Source organism: Podarcis tiliguerta (genome assembly GCF_965153285.1).
Source record: "Podarcis tiliguerta genome assembly, chromosome: 5".
NCBI lineage: Eukaryota > Metazoa > Chordata > Lepidosauria > Squamata > Lacertidae > Podarcis > Podarcis tiliguerta.
Genome location: NC_139538.1, coordinates 81,930,216 through 81,948,050, shown reverse-complemented (window position 1 = coordinate 81,948,050; position 17,835 = coordinate 81,930,216). Strand labels below are relative to the sequence as shown.

The window sequence follows — 17,835 nt, the reverse complement described above, 5'->3', positions numbered from 1 at the left end:
AAATCCAAACTCTCCTCCTCCTCCTCCTCCTCCTCCTCCTCCTCCTCCTCCTTCTTCTTCTTCTCTCTCTCTCTCTCTTTTCTTTCTTTCATTCTTTTCTTCTCTCTCTCTCTCTCTCTCTCTCTCATACACACACACATACACAAATATATAAAAATACACAGAGATCCATTTTGCTAAGTTTTCAGATTGATAGGTCATTGTTACAGCTAAGATCTCCCAAATTCTCCAGATGGACTGTGTTGGCTCCCAGGGTCTGTGAAAGTAAATGTTTGTGTTGCTTGCCCTCTACGGTCATCAGTGGATCCTGATTCTGAGATGAGCAGTACTTTTTGCATGTCTCCCTTGGCATGCAGCTGCTATAGGTGCAGAGTTTCTGGTAGCAAGCAAGCCACCACATCCATCCGGATTCCCTGTCCAGAACATGCTGAGAAAGGAATGAAATTATTGGCTGAGGGAACTGGTGATGTCCTGCAAAGGAACCAACCAGGATGTCGTTGGACCAATGCAATCCTGGCTGGTTACTTTGCAGAAGCATTTAGAACTAAGAAGATTAGAGAGGAGTTAACAGTGAGCTGTTCAGAATGGGGACAGCGTCTTAGGTGCCCCTATCTGGACAGGGATCGCCTAACTACTGTTGTCTATGCTCTAGTAACCTCAAGGTTAGATGACTGCAATGTATTATAAGTAGGGCTGCCTTTGAAGGGGGTTCAGAAACTTCAGCTGGTGCAGAATTCAGCAGGCAGGTTGCTCACCGGAGCACGGCGGTTTGAGGATATTACACCGATCCTGGTCCAACTGCACTGGCTACCAGTTAGTTTCCGGGCTGAATTTAAAGTGCTGGTTTTGACCTATAAAGCCTTAAATGGCTCAGGACAGCAGTAGCTCAAGGACCGCCTCTTTCCATATGAACCTACCTGGACCCTGAGGCCCTTCTACATGTGCCTCCTCCTTGAGAGGTCCAGAGGGTGGCAACCCGAGAATGGGCCTTCTCTGTAGTGGCTCCCCATCTGTGGAATGCTCTCCCTAGGGAAGTTCGCCTAGCACCTTCATTATATACCTTTAGGCGCTAGGCAAAAATGTTCCTTTTTAACCAGGTCTCTGGTTGATTAGATTGACATCCTATGCCCTTTTAAAATGTGGTGGTTTTTTGTGGGGGAGGGCAACTGGGTTGTTGTTTTTATTTTTATTATATATTTTGTGGTTTTATATCTTGATTTTATTTTGTGAACCAGCCTGACACCCCCAGGTATAGGGTGGTATATAAATTCAATAAATTATTATTATTATTATTATTATTATTATTATTATTATTATGTGCCCAATAAACTTGAATGATTTGAATCACTAGGGCTGTGATCCATCTCTAGTCACACTTTACTCTTCACAGATTTGTGGAGTTGGGTCTGCACTGTAGTTTTGCTACATCCTCTGCATAGCACACACATGACAACTCCCTTGCTGGATTTGGGCATCTGGAACTCAGCTACATTAGTAAAGAAAAAGCGCTTCATATGAGCTATAACACTGTGACACCAGATGGCACTGTGGAGTCCCGTCTGTCACCAAAAGGATTTCCCTTGATGAAGTTTACAACGCGTTTAACTGAATCACTTTTTTGATGTCTCTAGATCCAGCCTGGTTAGGGATAAAGGTAAAAAAGGTAAAGGACCCCTGGGAGGCTAAGTCCAGTCAAAGGCGACTATGGGGTTCTGGCGCTCATCTCACTTTCAGGCCAAGAGAGCCAGCGTTTGTTCACAGACAGCTTTCCCGGTCATGTGACCAGCATGACTAAACTGCTTCTGGCACAACGGAACACTGTGATGGAAACCAGAGTGCACGGAAATGCCATTTACCTTCCCACCGCAGTGGTACCTATTTATCTACTTGCACTAGTGTGCTTTCAAACTGCTAGGTTGGCAGGAGCTGGGACAGAGAAGCAGGAGCTCACCTCGTCGCACAGATTCGAACCACCAACCTTCCGATCAGCAAGCCCAAGGGGCTCAGTGGTTTACACCACAGCATCACCCACGGGTCAGGGATAATGCTGCAGTGAGACAAGCACAGGCCATGATTTAAGAAAGACAGGTGTGTGTCCCCAAGTCTGAGCTAATAGTTAAGGTTAGTATAATTTATGAAATCATGTCGGTGGAAGGCTAAGGTTGTCTTCCCATTTCCAGGTTCACATTAAGGCTGCAGACAATGCATGCAGACACCTTGACATGCAAGTGACAGAACCATACAGCTTCCCGTGCGAGGCAATGTGATAACAATATTTTACACTCCACTTCAACATTTGTCAGATGTCAGAGAAAGCAGTCTCCTATGTGAAGGCCAGAGAGCAGTCGTGGCTGAAATGTTATGTTTGGAGGTGGAAGACTTAGGTAGGAATTCTGTTAAGACTGACCTTTTCGTCTGACACAACCTGTCATACCACCTCTTACAGGCACGGAGCATTTGCAAAAATTCAAAAACGGGGAGTTTGCTACTAAAAAATGGGCAGAGAACTGAATTCAGTTTAAGGACCTAAGACCTTTGAGAGAGAGAGAGAGAGAGAGAGAGAGAGAGAGAGATATGAACAAAAAGATAGAAATTGGAGCTGCATCTCTGGGACAGTCAACCTCTTCTTTTCCATTCAGGAGGAAAATGTGTTCCTCAAGTTGCTCCATTCTTTGCCAGGCATGGTCAACCTAGAAAGTCCACTTTTGAGATTAGGCCTGACTTCTTCCTTACGTAAATAGGTACTTCATCAGCTGCCACCAGTTTTTCTCATGTTGTTGTTTAGTCGTGTCCGACTCTTTGTGACCCCATGGACCAGAGCATGCCAGGCACTCCTGTCTTCCACTGCCTCCCGCAGTTTGGTCAAACTCATGCTGGTAGCTTCGAGAACACTGTCCAACCATCTCGTCCTCTGTCGTCCCCTTCTCCTTGTGCCCTCCATCTTTCCCAACATCAGGGTCTTTTCCAGGGAGTCTTCTCTTCTCATGAGGTGGCCAAAGTATTGGAGCCTCAGCTTCAGGATCTGTCCTTCCAGTGAGCACTCAGGGCTGATTTCCTTCAGAATGGATAGGTTTGATCTTCTTGCAGTCCATGGGACTCTCAAGAGTCTCCTCCAGCACCATAATTCAAAAGCATCAATTATTTGACGATCAGCCTTCTTTATGGTCCAGATCTCACTTCCATACATCACTACTGGGAAAACCATAGCTTTAACTATACGGACCTTTGTTGGCAAGGTGATGTCTCTACTTTTTAAGATGCTGTCTAGGTTTTTCTCATAGCTCATTACTTACCAGTTGTATACATGGCAGAGAGCATGCCACAGCTTACCTTAGGAGCCTCTATCAAATCCAAACCAAATAGTTCTTTCTCCTTAATAACATTTCAAAGCCATCTTCCTCAGCTTGTGCGTGTACAAGCTGACTTCACAATAGCAGGACACATTGCTTCAAATAGATTTGTGAACCCTATGATGACACAAAGCTCATTTTCTTTCCTGTATCAAAATACTGCCCCTATCCTTACAATGTGGTGTCATTTTTGGTTGTCTGGCATACTTGCAGTGACTTTATCAGGGAGGAAGAGTAAAATGTGGTTTCTTTCTGTCCTGCTGAGCTTTTTAAAAAATACACATACGCACGGACAACTAACAAAATACAGCTGTTCTGTAGTGGCTAAAGGGTTTGGCAGCTGTTTGTAGGGAAAACATGAAAACTTGCAAGGGGTCCCTTTCCTGGATATCTGGAAGTCAGGGGGATGGACAATGGCTCTCCTAAGAAAAACAGCTGGCCTTCAGAAAAGTTAAGTAGCTGAAATATAAAAGGGCCAAATGGTGGGGGAATCTTTCAACATGCCATTAAGAAGAGGCTAGGACAACCTCATATTTCTGTGTCAAACAGGGTAGGGTGTTGTACCCAGAGCCAGCCCCAGGTCAGAGGTGTTCCTCAGTAAAGTGCCTTCTGGTGGTCCACAGCTGCAAGCCATGATGCCCCTGGTGTCTTCTTTTTCTTTGGTGATCACTCATAGCCGAGTAAGATTGTCTTTCATAAACAGTTTTAACAGTAAGTCCGTAAGTGACTGTGGAGGCCAATTCAGGATCCACACGTCCTTCCACAGTGGGGACATAGGTTTCTCAGCGGGAGTTGATCATGGTGAGGGTTTGCCAAGCATGGCTTCTGCTTGGCTCGTTTCTCTCTTTTGTCCTGAATTTGAGCATCTTCAGAACCCATGACACCCTTGGTAAAGGCTGTTCTCCAACTAGAGCGCTCGCAGGCCAGTGTTTCCCAGTTGTCGGTCTTTATACTACATTTGTAAAGATTTGCCTTGAGAGAGTCTTTAAACCTCTTTTGTTGACCACCAGCATTACACTTTCCATTTTTAAGTTCGGAGTAGAGTAGTTGTTTTGGAAGATGATAATCAGGCATCCACACAACATGACCAGTCCAACGAAGTTGATGAACGATCATTGCTTTGACACTGGTGAACTTTGCTTCTTTCAGTACATTGGCATTAGTTAGCCTGTCTTCCCAAGTGATGTGATATAACATTGCTTGGGATGTAGTGGTAAATTTAAGAGGGAGACTCCATTTAAATCTTCCACAATACCCTGGAATGACACTGCATCAGGGTCATTGTGCAATGCCACAGACCCAACTGCTCATCCCAAAGCTGATAGTAGTGATGGACCCTCCAAGGGTGTTGGGTCTAACGATGCCAGGTGCTGATGCTTGTTGTGTTAGTCCCTTTATCGGGATCACCAGATTTATGGAGCCTCAGGTTCTGAGATTCTGTTGAAGGAACCTGGAGGTAGGAGATGATGCACGGAGACTGGAGACAGCTTGATGGAGTAGCGATGGAGCACATGGGCACCTAGAGCAGGCAAGGGTTGGTGCATGGCATGTCTGGGAGCAACACAGGGTGAACCTGGCAGTTCAGAATGAAGGCTGCCAATCTAGTGGACCAGAGGATCAGTGCCTTGTTTAGCATGAGTCCTGTGGCACCTGACACTGCCTTAGTGTGTCAGTTTTTTCCTCATCCTAATAAATTATCCAAACCCAGAATGAACTTGCTTAAAATATACATAGTTCTCAGATTTGCTAATAATTTAGAGACCTAAAGAAAAACCCAACTCAGACAACTAAGTTCTTGCTTCAGCATACCCTAAAGAACGTTTAAGCCTCTGATGCCGATTGTTTTCACAGGTGTTGGCAACATATGAATTAAATGAAGGAAGCATGGATGACTCAGTAGGCCAATGCCGTTTTTCTATCCTGTTCTAACAACTAACTGCAAAGAAGGTATAATTTATGTTGGCTGACAAATCTTGGTAAGTAATGTTCTATTTCATTGGCAGAAAAAGAAGAACATTCCAGATGACTTCTGTGGTCAACATTTTTAGCGCTCGAACCAGGGTTTTGTTTGTGTTTGTGTTTTGTTTTCTTAGCGACTTCTGAGAGCTAAAGTTATAGGTACATTTAAAAAGCCAAAAGGAATATAAGGATTTTGGATATACTGCCATATTGCACTTTCAAGGAACAATGAAGTATGTACCCTCTTATAACCATAATAGTCCAATTCCTCATCAAAACAAGAAAATCTATATCTTTCCTTTCTCTCTCTTTTTCAGAGTAAATGCTTAATATTTCCAAATTGTCTTGTAACAAAGTTCAAATATAAATGTGAAAAAGTCACAGAGAAGCAGATTTGGAGTTGGAAAGTAGCAAATAACCAAGCATATCCGACGTCCCCAGTATTATGGATTTCCAGGTACCTTAACTGGAGTTGTAAAAGCTTGCCTTCGTAACGGAACTTGCACATCTCTCTTCCCACGGCTAATGTTTTAACAGAAATGTAAGGAACCTCTGTTTTCCTTCTGCTGCATATCTGACTAGAGTACAGGAATAGTTGGTGGGGGTGTACATTAACCACAATATTTTGTTTGGACTCCGATTCAGCACTTTGGAAAATAGCCTCCCTCAGCCTTTGTAGACTGTCTGATTCAGCTCAGGATTTGTCCAAGTCTGCTTCGTTTCCACTCATTCACAATTGAGAAGTGAATGAAAGACAGAAGTGAATGAAATTTGCAGACATACTAGCCCTTCCAGAGTGGATGAAGCTTGCCAAATTGTAAGTAAATAGATCCAGGGGCACAGACACACACAAAATGTCCATAACTATTAAAATTTGCAGCAGAATTGGATGAGATCTTCAGGCAAGGTAGTCCCTTCTGAGGACATGGATCCTGCTAAATCTCAAAAAGGATGGTTGCAATTGCTTCCCCTCAAGGGCAGTAGGCAGAGTTCTGGGATCCCCTCATTCTCCATCTCCCACTCACTATTTGGAAATTTTAAAAAATGTTATACGCTTGTGGTGTTTTTTTTATTGACCTTGACAGATTAGAGAACTGGGCCAAAACAAACAAGATGAATTTTAACAGGGAGAAATGTAAAGTATTGCACTTGGGCAAAAAAAATGAGAGGCACAAATACAAGATGGGTGACACCTGGCTTGAGAGCAGTACATGTGAAAAGGATCTAGGAGTCTTGGTTGACCACAAACTTGACATGAGCCAACAGTGTGACGCGGCAGCTAAAAAAGCCAATGCACTGCTGGGTTGCATCAATAGGAGTATAGCATCTAGATCAAGGGAAGTAATAGTGCCACTGTATTCTGCTCTCGTCAGACCTCACCTGGAGTACTGTGTCCAATTCTGGGCACCACAGTTCAAGAAGGACACTGACAAACTGGAACGTGTCCAGAGGAGGGCAACCAAAATGGTCAAAGGCCTGGAAACGATGCCTTATGAGGAGCGGCTAAGGGAGCTGGGCATGTTTAGCCTGGAGAAGAGGAGGTTAAGGGGTGATATGATAGCCATGTTCAAATATATAAAAGGATTTCACATAGAGGAGGGAGAAAGGTTGTTTTCTGCTGCTCCAGAGAAGCGGACATGGAGCAATGGATCCAAACTACAAGAAAGAAGATTCCACCTAAACATTAGGAAGAACTTCCTGACAGTAAGAGCTGTAGGACAGTGGAATTTGCTGCCAAGGAGTGTGGTGGAGTCTCCTTCTTTGGAGGTCTTTAAGCAGAGGCTTGACAACCATATGTCAGGAGTGCTCTGATGGTGTTTCCTGCTTGGCAGGGGGCTGGACTCGATGGCCCTTGTGGTTTCTTCCAACTCTCTATGATTCTATGATTCTATTTCTGCACAAATGAGGTGTGGTAGTAATCTACATTATGCTGTTTAACTTTTCAGAAGGGATCGGTGTGCAATTGCTATGCAATTTTATAATTCAGATACTAACAGTACTGCACTGAAGTGTATCCTTTTGAATGAGAAGCATAGTGTGCAGTATGCAGTGATGTGCAACCGTTCAAAAATAGCTAAAATAAATAAATGCAAAATCACATTTTGACAAAAAGTGTTCTGAAGATGTGGAAGTGGTGTTTGCAAAGATAGAAGAATCTGCAAAAATGAACTCAGGGTCTCACATATCCTTTCCTGGGAATTAGGAGGCATATAAAACATTTACTCTTATTGTTTTGCAAAGCAGGCTGGGTAGCCTCCCTTAGAGCCCCAGACCTGTTTAGCCCGTTTAGCCTTGGCAGGCTGCAATGTCACGTGTCTCCTGTTGGTGACAAGGAAAAAAATAGGTATATAAAGGAGAATTTCCTGGATGCCAAGATCCTGGCTTGAGGCAAGTACTCTTTTGTGAGAGAACCCCAGCAGAGATTTTAAATCAGAAAACATGCAGCAAAGTGTGGAAATACAGGCTATTAGACCTTTAAAATATGCTCTTCTGAGTTGCAAAAACTTCCCTCTTCCCCTAGCATGGAAAAAAAGACTGCACATTCGGTAAGTTAAAATCATTTACTTACAAACCCTTCAAATGTCAGATTCATGTGCTTTTCCATACAGCATTCAGAAAAAGTTGCTCAGGGAGTAAAAGTTGGCTTAATTACAGTGGTGAAAGTTCCTAAATTATTGCTCTAGGAACTGAAGAGTGGCTTGTAAGAGCCATGTGGTCTGAGCTGCAGCAACCAACTCAGCCCTCCTTGCATATTGAACTTCTCTAGTAGACTGAAAGTGAACAAATGCCTTGATTACCTGCCTCCCAAGGTGGGGAAATGACCTAGCTAAGCCTGGCAGGACAGCTTACTCTGTGGCATTAACCCATTCATGCATCCATTAGACTTAAGCGTGTTGGCTATATGAGGCCACACCCATGTCATATGCATCCTTCTTGGCTTCTGTAAATCAAAATAGTTTAAAAGCAACACAATAAGTATGTAAATAAATGCCACTGAAATTGGATCTGTAAGAATTTTTAGACCTCTGCTCTCACAGTTTTATAATTGAGTGTCTGTCTGCTGCAAACTCCCCTGAACTCCCCTGACATCTTTCCTAATGCTAGTCCATGCAGGGTCAGAGCTGGTTTGTTAACTAACTTCTTATGTTCTTAAGAATCTCTTGGGAAGGGAAACTACTAAAAACGCATTTGGCTGGTGTGAGTGGAACTGGGCCAAATGGTGCTCTTTAAAACCTATCTGGGAAGTTGCTGTTTCTCAACCCTAGACCCATTCCATCAGGATCATTAATTTGATTTCAAGGCTGCATTTCTGCACAGATTTACTTGGGAGTACAGAGCAGTCAATTCAGTGGGATTTGCTTCTGAGTAAACATGCATAGGACTGCACTGTTAATTTTTGTCTGTGCCCAGGAGCAGAAGTCAGTTGAGCCAAATGTGAGCAGTGTTCATTCACACTTTGGTTGGGGTTTTTAAGTCTGCAGACAATACCGTAACTAATGGCATGTTTTGTTGTTGTTGTTTAGTCGTGTCTGACTCTTCGTGACCCCATGGACCAGAGCACGCCAGGCACTCCTGTCTTCCACTGCCTCCCGCAGTTTGGTCAAACTCATGCTGGTACCTTCGAGAACACTATCCAATCATCTTGTCCTCTGTTGTCCCCTTCTCCTTGTGCCCTCCATCTTTCCCAACATCAGGGTCTTTTTCAGGGAGTCTTCTCTTCTCATGAGGTGGCCAAAGTATTGGAGCCTCAGCTTCACAATCTGTCCTTCCAGTGAGCACTCAGGGCTGATTTCCTTCAGAATGGAGAGGTTTGTTCTTCTTGCAGTCCACGGGACTCTCAAGAGTCTCCTCCAGCACCATAATTCAAAAGCATCAATTCTTCGGCAATCAGCCTTCTTTATGGTCCAGATCTCACTTCCATACATCACTACTGGGAAAACCATAGCTTTAACTATACGGACCTTTGTTGGGAAGGTGATGGCATGTTTTAGTACACTGAAATGAATGTAAGTTACGTAAATAGTTACTTACAATTTATGTAAGCTGTGGAAGTATTTATGTAACTTACATTCGTTTCAAAGTAAAGAAAATAGCTGACAGAGTGACAAATAATGTAGTATTTGGCAGAAACCAAACTGCAGCAGAACAGAAACAGGACTGAATGCAACAAATACATGTCTGAATGGAAATCTCGGCTTTCTTACACCCCTAGGAACCTGTGCCCCCTGCCCCGGTCAGTTGTTGTTAGGGTTCAAATTTCATTGGCTGTGCTGTTGGGAGCTGAAGGCCAACAAAATCTAGATAGTTAGTCCTATAGTGTTCAAGAAGGCTTACTTCCAAGTAAGAGATATAAGTTTACAGCATTGGCTACTTAATAACATGTCACCATTGTTGGGCATCTAACTAGCAAACCAGTTTCTCTGCCTCTTCAGAATTGCTCTGAACTTGCTCCAGACCTGACAAGCCTTCAGCCTTAGATTAATATCCAAAAATAATGGTACATGTAATATTGACTTGCTTACAACAGATGAGCCAGACCTGGGGGGTTCACATTGCAGGGTGGCAGAGACCATGCACCTTTGCTTCTATTTTTGCCTCTATTTTTAGTACAACTGCACATTTTTTAAAAACTGCAAAACTGCCGGTTAAATAAATAAAACCTAACAGATTACCCTGGTTTTGATGAGGTACATTTTCAAGCACTTTGGTGTTAATTAATTTCAATCAAGATGCCGTCAGTAATAGAGTTCAGAGGTAGATTTATTGCAAGACTGTGGAAGCCCAGCACTCTTTGAACAATACATAGCTCTCAATCAGGTGTAATAATGGAAAGGAGTGATGTCATAAAATATCAGCCCAACAAGCAGAGCGATGTAAATGGCTGGATCACTCTTGAAACTATATTGTTATAAATCTAACTGCCTTGTGGCTGAGTTATAAGGATAGGAGATTGATAAGCTGTTCTGCTTATAAAAGCGATTCGGGCTGCTATCCAAGACACCGTACCTCAAAAAGGATGTTGCAGAGCTGGAAAAGGAGGTGGAAAGACTGGCCAAAATGATCCAGCGGTTGGAGCAACTCCCATGTGACAATAAGTTGCAAGCTGGAGCTTTTTTTGGTTTAGAAAAAAAAGGACGAGTGAAAGGGGACAATGATAGGCGTGTGCAAAATCACACATGATGTAGAGAAAGTGGATAAGGAGAAACTCCCCCTTCCCTCCTCCCACACTGTCATAAGATTAGACCCAGGAGGCATTTGAGAAGCAGCTGCATGTAACATCGCCACCAATGGAGCCCCCTATAAGTGGGGGTGTTTGGGAAGAGAGGACAGGGCTGAGCCTTTGCATGTTCTGTTGCATCCTGAGCTGGCCTTGTGACACCAATGGGCCCAATAGGGGCCTCTTTGATGCACCAGCCTTGGAGTCCTTTACGTTGTTCTTCCTCTTGGGGTTCAAATGTTTACATCAATAATAATTCTATCACTACCCCTGATGAAGTGTTATACAGAGCTCAGCGTGGATTGAGGTCCTATTTCTTGTAATAAATCCATCCCTCTGCACTCATTTACTGATTACATGGCGTATGTCCCTCTTGTAACCCTCTTGGCAAACTTTGTTATCTAAATGGACAGGAGGAAAGACGGCACTTAAAAGAAGAAGAAGCAAAGAATAGGTTAAAAGTAGGTTGAGCTGTTCACATACAATCAGTTTAACTTAATTTAATGCAACTGCGGGAAGGGAACTCTGAATTTGATCAGAGGAACAGCAGAGTTAATATCGTGTTTAACCTTTTCCTTCTGGGCCTTCTGTCCCAGAAGTGTCCCCACCGAAGCTTCTTTTCCTGACATGGGGGCAGGAATATATGGGTCTGATTGATGTACCCATAAGTGGGAAAGGAGCAGGAAGACACGATTTTGATTGGGAAAGAGTTAAGCCCCTCCTCTGATTAAATCCAAAGTTGCCTTTAGCTGTAGGTGTTGTGCCTTTTTTAAAAAAAAAAATGGGAGGTATTTCTTTCGCCTCTCATGTCAAAATTAATTTTGTACTCAGAATATTGGCCTGCGTCGTGTCTCTTTTTCAATTTGTTCTTCTGCCTGGCTGATTTGGTGGGATGAAGCGGTTCTTGAGTATGATGGTTGAACAATAACCTACTGCTGTTACAATAACCTACTGTCACAAACACGATTCAGGGACAGCTAAATTCTTTTTAAAAATTATTTCAGTAGAATAAGATTTAACTCTCTCATTAAAACCAGCAGGACTTAAAAGTTCATTTTGCCTAGCTTGCGCCTGGTGCCCCCCAGAATTCGGCACCCGGGTGCCCTGCACCCCTTGCACCGCCGGGTGAAGACAGCCCTGCTTGTGCCATTGGAGGATTCCCTGGTCCTGAATGGGGTAACTGTGCCCCTGAAGGACCAGGTGCGCAGCCTGGGAGTCATTTTGGACTCACAGCTGTCCATGGAGGCACAGGTCAAATCTGTGTCCAGGGCAGCTGTTTACCAGCTCCATCTGGTACGTAGGCTGAGACCCTATCTGCCTGCGGACTGCCTCACCAGAGTGGTGCATGCTCTGGTTATCTCCTGCTTGGACTACTGCAATGCGCTCTATGTGGGGCCACCTTTGAAGGTGACCCGGAAACTACAACTAATCCAGAATGCTTCAGCTAGACTGGTGACTGGGAGCGGCCGCCAAGACTATAAAACACCGGTCTTGAAAGACCTACATTGGCTCCCAGTACATTTCTGAGCACAATTCAAGTGTTGGTGCTGACCTTTAAAGCCCTAAATGGCCTCGGTCCAGTATATCTGAAGGAGCGTCTCCACCCCCCATCATTCTACCCGGACACTGAGGTCCAGCGCCGAGGGCCTTCTGGCGGTTCCCTCAATGTGAGAAGCCAAGTTACAGGGAACCAGGCAGAGGGCCTTCTCGGTAGTGGTGCCCTCCCTGTGGAATGTCCTCCCACCAGATGTCAAAGAGAACAACAATTATCAGACTTTTAGTAGACATCTGAAGGCAGCCCTGTTTAGGGAAGCTTTTAATGTTTGATGTATTACAGTATTTTAATATTTTTTTGGAAGCTGCCCAGAGTGGCTGGGGAAGCCCAGCCAGATGGGCGGGGTATAAATAATAAATTATTATTATTATTATTATTATTATTATTATTATTATTATTATTATTATTTCTGAGGTGAATATAATATCTCTTCCCCCAGATATTGGTCAGTACCTTTTAAGTTAGGGGTAGCCAACAAGGGGTGACCTCTGGATGTTTTGGACAAATTCCCATCAGGCCCAGCCAGCACAGCCAATGTTCAGGCCGGAAACTTCTGCGTGGCACCATGTTGGCTGCCCTTAACAAGTAATAACATTTAGTATTTATGTAACAGTTGGTAGCATTCAAAACACAGTCTTACTGTCAGGGCTGTCTTTACCCGGGGTGCAAGGGGTGCGGGGCACCCGGGTGCCGAATTGTATAGAGCTGCTATGTGGCAGCACCTTTGACACGACTGATCTCACGCCGCCTGCCTGCTAATTCTGCTGTAGGGAGAGCTCTCTGGAAAGTCTTGCTCACCAAAGCCAGGAGGAGGGGGAGTGACAGGAAAGAGGGAGAAACAGACAGAAAGAGAACACTCCTATCTAGAGACGGGAGCGCACACAGGCTCCGGAAGAAGAACTCGTATATGCGCGCTCGCTAGGGCCCTCCCAGCTCCTCTAGAAATAAGTTTGATCCCACAAAGAAAGGCTGCCTGAGATGGCTCTCCCACGCATGCGTCCGTCTCATCTTTCAGACACCCACCACGACTGTAAGGGCATGCGTGGAGTCTTTACACCGACTCCCAATGTGCTCTTTGTCTTCTTTAGAAAAGCTGGTTTTAAACAAAGCAAACACCAAAAAAAACCCCTCCTTTTTGTTGCCGCGCAGGTGTGAGCGCTATTTATCAAATGATAATAATGACATAAGGCATAATAAAAGTTAATTTGGGGGCTAAACTAAATTTGGGGGTGCTGGGCAGATCTTTGCACCCCAGCGGCGCATATGCCAGTAAAGAAAAACCAGTAAAGAAAAACAATCCTTTTAGTTGATTCCACTGTCGCTTTGTTGTGTGTCAGTTTTGTGTACTCATATGATCTGTTGTGATGAATTTCATTCATTCCGCTGTATCAGGGGTCAGCAACGTGTGGCCCATGGGCCGGATGTGGCCCATGAAGACCAGTTTACCGGCCGACAAGCCACCCCCGAACGGAGCCACCCGCTCAGTGAGTCCCCCGCGCGCTGCGCTAAACCGGCACAGCGCGGCACGGGAGCTCGCAAAGAGGTGCCAGAAGTATCACACCTGTGCATGCTCAGATACCGGAAATCACTTCTGCACATGCCCAGACGCCGAAAATCACTTTTGCACATGCGCAGATGCAATTTCCAGTGCTGCGCTGTGCCGGCCCGGGCCACAGACGATCTCTGCAGCAGTGATCTGGCCCATGGCCGGTAAGCCTTGCCGACCGCTGAGCTATATCAATAGGCTACCCTGTATGTTAATGGGAAGCAGGGAGAGATAATGGCTTAAGGCCATATAATGATGCATAGAGAGAGGCAAGTTCTGAAACCCAGGCTTCGCGTTTCGGAGCTCACCATTTCACTAGTTTTGCACCATCGCACAGTCTTTAATTCCCTTCGCGACTCTTTCAGGAACAAATGGAACATGGGGCGGGGGATTATATCGGGCAATAAAATTATATTGTGCTTGTGTAAAAAAAAAATGTGCAAGTCATTAAGCAGAATAAAGAGAGGCTGGAAGTTAAAACACTAAGCTTAGATGATTTAAGCTTTGTTCTAGTTAAATGTGCAATATGTTTCCAAAAAATGAATTGGTCTTTGGGGCTGAATAAATAGTAGATATATCAAGCCCCATTTTGAAAAGAACTAATTTTATCTGCACATATAATTTTTAAGACTTTTATAATTAGTTGGTCATTTTTGCTTGTTTAGAATGGGAGACAGGGAGGGCTTTGTGGGGTCAGTTTCTAAATGAGCAGTAACTCCAGAGGGATAGCCTATTGTAGAAAAGCAATAATGTGTTCTGTGGCACCTTAAAGGTGTGGGGTGACTATTTTATTTTAGCGTATGCTTATTCACCCTAGATAAGGCCATGACCCACTAACTGAAGATGAATGCTTCAGCTGGGGTCTCTTTTCCTGGTTAAGTTTTCTGTGGCTTTTATAGCATCCTATCAGGCAGAAACTCAACGGGTGCAGCTTTGCTTTCCCTGTAGTCAGTCCTCCCTGAACCTGTTGACTTTCTACCTCTCTTATTGCTGCAAAAAACCCAAACCCACCCATATTTGGTGAAGGAAGCAGGAAGCAACAGAGATAAATCTGCAGAGAGAGAGCAAAAGTAAAAATACCATATTTTTTGCTCTATAAGACTCACTTTTTCCCTCCTAAAAAGTAAGGGGAAATGTATGTGCGTCTTATGGAGCGAATGCAGGCTGTGCAGCTATCCCAGAAGCCAGAGCAGCAAGAGGGATTGCTGCTTTCACTGTGCAGTGATCCCTCTTGTTCTGGCTTCAGAGATTCAAAATATTTTTTTTCTTGTTTTCCTCCTCCCAAAACTAGGTGTGTCGTATGGTCTGGTGCGTCTTATAGAGCGAAAAATATGGTTATCTGTAGATTAAAAATGGGAAAGGGGTGCCCATTTTGCAGTGTTGAACTAAAGGTGGGTTCTGAAGTTAGGTAGAACGGTACAGGTGACAAGGACAGTGGTGTTATTTCAGCTTTCAGTAGGAAGGGCAAAGATGCTCATGGCTAGGCAAAGGTTCAAGGACCTGCTCTTGGATATATTCAAGATAAAGGCACAAAAATACAGCTTGCTTGAAGAGCATTTGTCTGTGCGGAGCTGGGAACTCTGATCTCCAAATGCCAACTACCTACAAAGCTCACTGGGTGACGTTGGTCAGCTACTCTCAGCCTAAGCAACCTCTACAGGTACAGAAGGAATGCAGTCCAGTTCACATTCTAATGCAAACTTGAGTCATTTGCACTTCCTGAAACAATATGCAAACTGAAGCCCAGCTAGCCTTTGCACTTCTCTGCGAGGCAATTCCCCAACCAGATAATGCATTTGAGCAAGTGTGCAAGCATGCATATATTCATGGAAATACTATACAGAAATGCACGATGCTTGTCAAAATGTCTATTACGGGAAACTCCTTATGGAAAGGGTGTATATTAGGGGGCGGTCGAATCACACTAAAATACGGATGGAATTTCGTGAGGATTAAAAACAAATAAATCGCAAACTGATGCAGAAATGTGGAGAGCTGAAGACTGGAAAAATGAGAAATCTGAAGTTCAAGAAGAGGTGACTGATTGCATGGCGAGTTCCCACCTCCCCCATCGGAAATAAAGACACAAGACACCGTATTTAAGGTTAATGGGCGAAAATAGGCCACAACTTTATTGATTACAGGAATTGAGCGGTAGCTCGGAAGTGGCTTTTCCAAAATGGCTTCCCTGGTAAATGGCCTTTATTTAGTCTTCTCTCAGTCTCTGCCAGATGGTACATTAATGCCCCCCAGACAGAAATCAGTGCACCCTCTGGGGCCATTACAGCTTCCCTTGGCACAGTCTCCATGGGTCCATTCAAGATCCCTTTGGCTTACCTTAATAGTTCCTTTAACTGTTGGCATGAGGCACTATTGTTTTGTCTGCCGAAGCGGCAAACAGTGGAGCCTGCCATTGCCTGGCTTTGCCCTCTAGATGATGTGGGCCTTGCTGAAGTCACATCACAACAGAAGCCGCCGAGCCGTCTCGGAGATTCCGCGAGGCAGCTTGGCGTTTCTCCTCAGAAGTTGCTCAGGTAAGGAGATCTGGCGACGTGCAAGTCAACTCAAAGGAGTGCTGTTATTTAAGCACTTTGAAGTTGACACCGTCACCGCGAACAGGCAGCCCGTGGCTGAAGGGAGATTTTTAATACAAACAGAATGACATTAATATCACACTTTACCATAATGGGGGAGAAGGGATTGAGGGGAGCCTTTAAAGCTCTCGGTGGCGTCGTTCTCTCCTTGCAAGGGAGGCGGGGTAGGGGAGAGACTAGAGTAGTGTCTTGCTTTGCTTTATACAGGGGAGAAAGGTGTCACATTGATGGAACTGGGATTTTAGAAGTGGAGCAAATGAGAAACAAGTGCAGACTAGGTTGAGGGCCAGAACGTTTCAAGCCGTGCCATTTTCTAAAGATCTATTCCAGCCACTTCTGTAGCGAGCTTTTATTCAGCGAGGTTCGGGGCTGGGGAGTAGAAGAGCTGAAACTCATTAAAACAACATCAAGCAGTCGGTGCAAATAGAATATTTAAAAGACATTATCCAGGAACCCCAAATGCAAGTTTCGCTTCATAATATTTATCTGCAGAGAGTGCTCCCCCCCCCTTCTTCTTTCCTTTCCTGAATGTGGTGATGGTTATAGACTGTATATGCTCTGCTCAGCATTTGAGTTGTCACGATAAAAGGGCATAAGCTGTATAAATAACAGTTGTTGGCACATGAAAGGGATGCTACATGGATTGTTCTTCTAGAGGACCAACCACCGGTTCTTTTGTTCAATCCAAAAACAATTGTATAATTTTTACTTGATGTTTTTAAAAAACGCAATCATGGTTGTCATTCCATAGGAGCACCAAAAAAATTGAAAAAGTACGTTTGTGAGGGGCAAAAGAGTGGCATTGGCCATAGCATTCGGCTTCCTAAAAATGTCAGCTATCATTTTAGAAATAACAAACAAAGCAAGTTTCTAGCCCTCATGACTGTGGTGATAACACTCAAAAATAGATGGAGAATGCCCACTGAAATATATGAAGCCAGTATAACTAGAAGAAGGGATGCGGTTGGCATTGTGGTCTAAACCACAGAACCTAGGGCTTGCTGATCAGAAGGTCAGCGGTTCGAATCCCCACGACGGGGTGAGCTCCCGTTGCTCGGTCCCTGCTTCTGCCAACCTAGCAGTTCGAAAGCACGTCAAAGTGCAAGTAGATAGATAGGTACCACTCTGGCGGGAAGGTAAATGGTGTTTCTGTGCGCTGCTCTGGTTCGCCAGAAGCGGCTTAGTCATGCTGGCCACATGACCCAGAAGCTGTACGCCACCTCCCTCAGCCAGTAAAGCGAGATGAGCACCGCAAGCCCAGAGTTGTCCCCAACTGGACCTAACAGTCAGGAGTTCCTTTACCTTTTATAACTAGATGATCCTTGGGGTCCCTTCCAACTCTACAATTCTGTGACAAAAGCTAGGTACAGATAACCATACCTACAAACAGGAGTCAGGTGGAGAGGTCTATTGTTAGATGAGCTTCACTTCTCTCCCACACCCTTAACCTGACATCTTTGCCTCTCAAATCCAGTGCTGATTTCTAGAGCTGAAACTGCCATTTTGTGTGTTGGCCACCATTTCACCCACCCAAAGAATGCCTTTTGGAATGGGCTGTTCTATAGAAAAATGAAATACGGTCCAGCAGCTGATTGGACCTGTGAGGTACTCCA

General features: G+C 44.4%; 1 long non-coding RNA gene across 1 annotated transcript; it reads left to right on the top strand.

Moving 5' to 3' along the window:
- The first annotated feature begins 5,199 nt into the window (after positions 1–5,199).
- LOC310679139 lies at positions 5,200–6,350 on the top strand. The gene is made up of 3 exons (XR_014512130.1): positions 5,200–5,326; positions 5,444–5,542; positions 5,627–6,350. It is a non-coding gene; the product is annotated as an uncharacterized lncRNA (long non-coding RNA).
- The last annotated feature ends 11,485 nt before the right edge of the window (positions 6,351–17,835 follow it).